The sequence below is a fragment of the Odontesthes bonariensis genome, chromosome 20, assembly GCF_027942865.1.
Source record: "Odontesthes bonariensis isolate fOdoBon6 chromosome 20, fOdoBon6.hap1, whole genome shotgun sequence".
Lineage (NCBI taxonomy): Eukaryota > Metazoa > Chordata > Actinopteri > Atheriniformes > Atherinopsidae > Odontesthes > Odontesthes bonariensis.
The window spans coordinates 27,779,861-27,787,309 of NC_134525.1; positions in this window are offsets into that span (position 1 = coordinate 27,779,861).

Genomic DNA, 7,449 nt, shown 5'->3' on the forward strand with positions numbered 1-7,449 from the left:
CCAATCTGCAGGCTATTTTTCAACAAACCATAATTAGACCGGTTAAACAATTATCTCACATTTAACCAATTTACTTGGTTGGTATGAGCTTCTCCTTTCTGGTTGGCGGTACATGGTTCTCCAGAGCAGATAACAGTTTTTTGTTTTTTTTAAAATATTTTTGGGGGCTTTTTATGGAAAGGACAGTTGGAGAGAGACAGGAAGCAGGGGGCAGAGAGAGAGGGAAGACATGCAGCAAAGGGCCGTCCGATGTGGGACTCGAACCGGGGCCAGCTGCAGCGAGGACTGTAGCCTCTGTACATGGGGCGGCTGCTTAACCCACTACGTCACCTTCCGGCCACCTGCCCAGCAGATAACTGATTTAAGTAGCAGTTTCTGCTCTTCACCGCACCTAAGGTGAAATATGTATACTGTTTATCCACATGACCAGTATATAATACTTTCATAGTCCAGGTTTGTGAGATGGTTTGGTTGGTTTAGCATTACATCATGTTAGAGCTACGGTGACCAATAAGTATCAAAGAGTATACCGTAACAGTGTATGGTTTCCAAACCACAATGACATATTTTCAAACACCTATACCTAATCATATAGATTATTTTGAACCCTAACCATGTACTTTTAATTACTTATTGTAACCATTAGCCAGTGATAGTGAAATAGAGAAGTGAAAGAACTTTGGATAAGATTGTACCACACAGGATCTGAACCATGTCAGGACCCGGTAGTTTTACAGTGCCTATTTGTAAATTTAGTTAGTTTTTTCCCGTTTTATTTTGAAATGTTTGTCTATCCCCATGTCCTGTTTAGATTCCCTTCTGTGTGACTACCTCTCCACCCTTACTGACTACACTTGTGTCTCGTTGCCTCCCTCTCCTCATGTATTTAAGCTGCATTCCCCTTCTTTTCTGTGCCAGATCGTCCCTTCAGTCTCTGTCAGCTTCCCAGCGTTTTTCCCTCGTTAGTGTGTGATTCCTGCTAGCTTTTCTGACCATGATTTTTATCTAGCATTTTTAGCACCACTGTCCTGTAATTTAGATGAACTAGTTTTGACTCTTGGACGGAATAAATGGCTTCTGAACTTTACTTTGACTCTGTATTTTTGAGTCCAACCTGTCTGATCCTGATAAGCCGATGATTTCATGCTTTAATTTTTGAGTCTAATCCCATGCATAAACCCCATTCCCCCTGCAACATGTGATAATTATTATTATGAATTATGAGTGGTAACATTATTATGTCACAAGTGTCAATGTCATCAGTAGAACAACTGGAGCTTTATCCCAGTAGAAAACTGAGAAAAGAAAATGTAGCTATTTTACAATTTCAGCTTTTATTGTAAAATTGCTACACAATTTTCTTGAGCCTATGTATGTCTTTTATGATCTGTCATGAGATCATATTGGGCTCTACCAATTTGATTTGTAACACAGCAACTACACTATTGAATGGCATCATCATATAATGGTGTGTATGTCTTCCTGAGATAATCACATCCATGAATCAACCCCGGAGTGATGATGAGGCACTACCCTAAAGGTCTGTCAACAGATCATCATTTTGTTGTTAGCCTGTTCTCTTTAACAGATAACATCATAAACAATAACTTTGTAAGAATACTTTGAATGAATTTTGATGTAAACCATTCTTAACCTGTAATGCATCTTTCACTGCAACTTTAATATAACAAAGGATCAGAGGTTAAAAGTGGAGAATGACCTCTCAGAACTTGGTGTATTCCGTTACTCAACAGTCCAACATGCAGCTCAGAATAAAACATGTCACTGGCTAAGTGTAATTCCCGAACTGTTTAGGTATGCTTGTAAAAGATCTACTATACCAAAATCAGGTTGAAAGGAACTGGCTTTAAATCACGTACAATTGGCTGGATATTTGCCACCTGGTCACAATTTCAACTACAACTAATGTTATAGCCATAGCAACAGCTATATAGCTAATGCAAACTACAGCTGCGATCGCATATTAGCAGCATGGCTAGCATGTGGCAGGTGGCATATGGCATAAGGCTTGTTTCCAGTCACTGTGCAGTTACAGGGGGAGCAAGTTTCCTAGTTAAAAACTAGTGCTAACTTTGGTTCGATGTTGGTTAAGGACCAACATCGTCCTTGATTTTTGTTTAAATTGTTTTTACCTTTCTTTCTCATCCCGATTTCTCTTTATTTCTGTTTTATTAAAATTGTAATTCATTCTGTAAAGCACTATTGAATTGCCTTTGTGTATGAAATGGGAAATAAAAAATAAAATTGATTTCTCTTGCCTTCCTAAAGTGTGGCCATGTAGGGGAGCATGCTTTGCATGTCCACAATGTGCTTTGACAATACTATGCAATTTCCACATAATATTTCATCAATACAGAACATGAAGAGAATTGCGTCACAATTTTATCTGCAGTTGGTTTTAACACGTATACGTCACAGGAGACTACCAGTGTTAAATGTGTTCTCACAGCTGTATTCGCAGCTGGATGGTGCCTAAATAGAATGCATAGTGGGCAGGATGTGAGAAGTATGCTGGTGAAATCTGTTTTGTTTACAGCATGTCAAGAATGATGAATGAGGTTCTTTATCTATCCATAATCATAAATGTTTTTGTGCTGATACCAATGGTGATATTATTTTTAACTGCAGTTTAGGAGCAAGAGAACACCTCAAACAATCCCATTCTAGCATGTGTGCTTTTCTATGCTTGCACCAACAGAACGCTGCATCTTTCAAATGTGCTTGAGTAGTGGTTGTTGTCAGGCGTATGGGCAAAAACTAGTCTTTCCTCCGTAATCTTTAGCCAGAGAACCAATGGCTAAATGTGCCCATCAAAATGAAAAGTTTTTGTAACCAAGAAGCTGAACACATTCTCTCCATGCTGTACAGAAAATGCACAAACATCCACAATTATCACAGAAACAATGCCAGCAGGAGCACAGAGGAACCATCAAGATGATAATTTACTGTTGTGCAACAATCTGGTCAGTCCAATCATTCAATCATGCCTCTTTTATTTGCTCTATTAAGCTGTATGGCCATCTTTATCACAAGGCATTCCTCTTAGTATTGTTCTGAACAGCTGAGGAAGGACTCACTGTTGACCCTCTGCTGCCATTTCCAAATCACTGTTTTCATTCCGCTCTTCTGGTTAATTCTAATGACTGTACATCCCTTCCAACATCTCTGAAAAAATTGTAGTTGGTCTAGAAAAAAGCTCACAAAAATTGTCCTCACACCTCAAATATGTATCTAAATTAGATAGATAGAGAGATAGATACTTTATTGATCCCAAAGGAAATTTGTGAAGTTAGTTCAACTTCTTGGAACTATGGAATTCTCTCCCTGCTCAGCAATTCCCATGGTGTCACATCATCTGCGCAATTAATTTGCTTTGTCTTCAGCACTGCCAGTGATACCCCAGTCATTTCCTTAATTTAAACAATGTTCTGCTCAAGTGTCTGACATTAGTATGCTAGGTTCTTCTTTTTATCATGTCATTTCAGTAACTGCTCTGCTGTCATTCCTGGCACTTCATTGCAAGTTGTCTTCTCTTCTTTCACTCATTTTGACCATTTTCTTCTGCCATTCTTGGCACCAGGTTGTCAGTGTCCTTTTCATGGCTGAAGGGGCATCTTGCCAATTCCAAAAGTTGTCATCACATTCTTTGAAGGATATCATTAGTAGAGTCAGAGACCATAGGGTTTCACATCTCATGCAGTGGTTTAACTGGTTTATCTTTTCCCCCCTCACTCATCATTGTGAACATACTCAATAAACAATCATATGCATTTCTTGAGGGTTTTGGCCTTCCCCTAAAATTGAGACGATCATCTCTGGCTGAAAATCAGGCGCCGAACCACTCCTCAAAAATTCCCCTTCTCGGGGTACTTCTAAATGCCCACCCGCCATAGCAAATCTGTTTATTCTTGTTTTCTCTGGCTCACCCTTCTTTCCCTCTTCTTCTTCTCCTCTGCTTCTCTGTCATTTTATCCATTGTCTGCAAGCCTGAGAGCCACAGTTTTTAACCTAATTTCCCATCAGCAGCAGCACACTGAATAAACAGTCATGGACATTTATTGATGCCTATGAAATATATTCATACATATACAAAAAAACACATACCAGAGCTTTCTTCTAATTGTTAATTCTCAGTCTCTTATCTTCAAACTGTTGAATAAGCTTTTTTGCTCCACTACTCACCACATAATCTGCAAACTCACCAGTCACGACCTGCACATCTTGACCAGCTCCATGCCCAGTCACCCTCAGTTTGCCAACCATCAACTTCAGTCACCCTCAGTTTGCCACTCCAACAGCTCCATATACTGCCGAAAATCTACTTCAGTCAGCCTCAGTTAAATATTCCCCTGCAAAAGTATAATAAATCAATAAATCAATCAAGCGACTACCTCAAAGTCTGAGTTTACTTTTGGGTCTTTGGTACTTCTTTTCTGAAATCTAAATTTCTGTCCTTTAACATGCAGTCAATAGATGTATATTATATGCTGTAAGACAGACAGTTTATCTCCATCAGGAACACAAGGAGCTGAAGCCAGTCAAAGGTAAATGGTAAATGCTCAACACATATATATACATATGTATACACATATATATACATATGTATATATATTGTGGATCCGGAAACACCCGATACCCCATAATGACAAAGTGAAAGAAGTTTGTTTGAAACATTTGCAAATCTATTACAAATAATATTACAAATAAAGTATTCACAGCGTTTGCCATGACCCTCAAAAGTGAGCTAAGGTGCATCCTTTTTTCGAAGAACCCGATGGTCACTCTGACAGAGCTCAAGCATTGCTCTGTGGAGAACCTTCCAGAAGGACAACCATTTCTGCAGCACTCCACCTATCAGGACTGTATGGTAGAGTGGCCAGAAAAATGTCCGGGAAGCAGACACCCTTTCCACTTTTAAGACTAGGCTTAAAACTTTCCTTTTTGATAAAGCTTATAGTTAGGGATGGCTCAGGTGATCCTGAAACATCCCATAGTTGAGCTGCTATAGGCTTAGAATGCTGGGGGGGCCTCATCTGTCACACCTTTCCTCACTTTACTCTCTTTTTCCCCTGTTTAATTTCTCAAACCCCAGCTGGTCGAGGCGGATGGCCACCCTTCCTGAGCCTCAGGCACGCTCAGGACGGGAGATTGGACTGAAGACAAGTTTCGGTGCAATCTGTTGGTTTCCTTAGCTAGGAAATTGTTTTTGAATTGGCTCTATATGAATGAATTGGATTATTTTGATAATAATTATGATTACAATGAATTGAATTCCAATTAGCTTGAATTGGACTACATTATTTAAGTGCCTTGAGATGACATTTGTTGTATTTGGCGCTATGTAAATAAAACTGAATTGAACTGAATTGAAACCACTCCTCAGTAAAAGGCGCATGACAGCCCGCCTGGAGTTTGCCAAAAAGCACCTGAAAGCTTCTCAGACCATGAGAAATAAAATTCTCTGGGCTAACGAAACAAAGATTGAACTCTTTGGCCTGAATGCCAAGCGTTATGTTTGGAGGAAACCAGGCACTGGTCATCATCTGGCTAATATCATCCCCACAGTGAAGCATGGTGGTGGCAGAATCATGCTGTTGGGATGTTTTCCAGCAACAGAAACTGGGAGAATACTCAGGGTCGAGGGAAAGGTGAATGCAGCAATGTATAGATACATCCTTGATGATAACCTGCTTGAGAGTGCTCTGGACCTCGGACTGGGGTGAAGGGTAATTTTCAAACAGGCCAAAGACCCTAAGCACACAGCCACTATAACAAAGCAGTGGCTTCAGGACAACTCTGCGAATGTCCTTGAGTGGCCGAGCCAGAGCCCAGATTTAAACCCGATTGAGCATCTCTGGAGAGATCTGAAAATCACTGTGCAATGACCTGATGGAGCTTGAGAGGTTTTGCAAAGAAGAATGGGGGATACTGCCAAAAAATAGGTGGGGAAATTCAAATTGTCCATCAGCTAACATTTGTAAATATTCACAAATATTCAAATTGAACACTTATGTATATATATGTGTATATATATTGTAATGGTCTGGCAACCTGTCCAGGTGTACCCTGCCTCTCAGGGACCCCATAAAGTTAGACCTGCACACACTACAGGGAGGATAAACATTGAGGTATTCATTCCTTTTGGCAGCAGGGCCACATCCAGGAGCAACTGTATACGGATTAATTATGCTTGTACATTTTTATTCAAATGTTATCTCTGCATTTCAGCCCTATACCACGCCTGTCTCAGCATTTTCATTTATCTTAATTCTTTCTAACTGACTAGTGATGCCTATTTTGTTTGCTTCTGCCAAACCAATTCTGGGATTTAATTAGATTCCAAGGTTACAGGGCAACTCTGTGTGAGCTGTTGAAAATTCTGCCAACTTTTAATTGAGACCTGTCATTGACACTAGTCTTAGATGCAACAAAAAGCTGAGAATTGCAATGTTTGAAGGAGAATCATCATTTCATATTACATCATTTTATGAGTTCCTGTTTCTTATTTGTAAGCGGTAAAAAAAACATCCTGTGGTGTATAAGTGGCTGTAACAAGGAGGATGTAGTACATCCAAAACCTCTTGTCCCAAATTAATCACATTTTTCGAGAGATGCCCTCTTTACTGAAGAGTATGTATTCATATGCTTGCAGAGGCACAGATATAGTTCAACATCAATATACTGCTGTTACTGTTAAACAAGAAATGTGTTTCGGGTTTCATTTAATTAAAAATGTTTAGATAAAGACACCTTAACAAAATACAATACAATACAATTGTAATGGTGATGGAGTCCGATTCTTATAGTTACAGAAAGTGTCAAATCAAGTACAAATCTTTTAAATTCAACAAATATTTCCCTAGAGTTCCAGCTGTCTGTATTGTGGATCTGTAAAGGAGATTCCAGTGTTGCCCTGGCTTGGATAAATGGTAAGTCAGAAAGAGGCCTTGATCGATCCACACAATTCTATTCTAGCTCATACTCAGTGGGAGTATGTGTTTGAAAGATTTATAAAAAAAATGGTATGCATGTATGAGTATAATGAAGCACACATACATTGTGATCGATGGCCGCTGTTCAACTTCCAATTTGCCTCAGATATGGGGCATTTTGTTGTTTGTGAACTCCAACATTTCTCTGGGATATAAAAATCAGGCTAAAACTGTTGTAGTCTGAATGAGGCCTTAGTGACTTACATTTCTGATTGTTGGGTGTTAGTCAGACCACATCACAGTAAGTTGAACAAACAGTGACCTCCGTTGGCTAAAGATAAAATGACATGGAGCAAATCAAGTCTGTGACAGGATCAACAACATAATTGCCATATGGTTAACCAAAATTTCAGGCAAAGAAACAAATCATTGTCTCTTTGTAAGAGTGTGTGCTACATCCCGCATTTCATATTGAATGTGCTTTCATTGGTTTTCA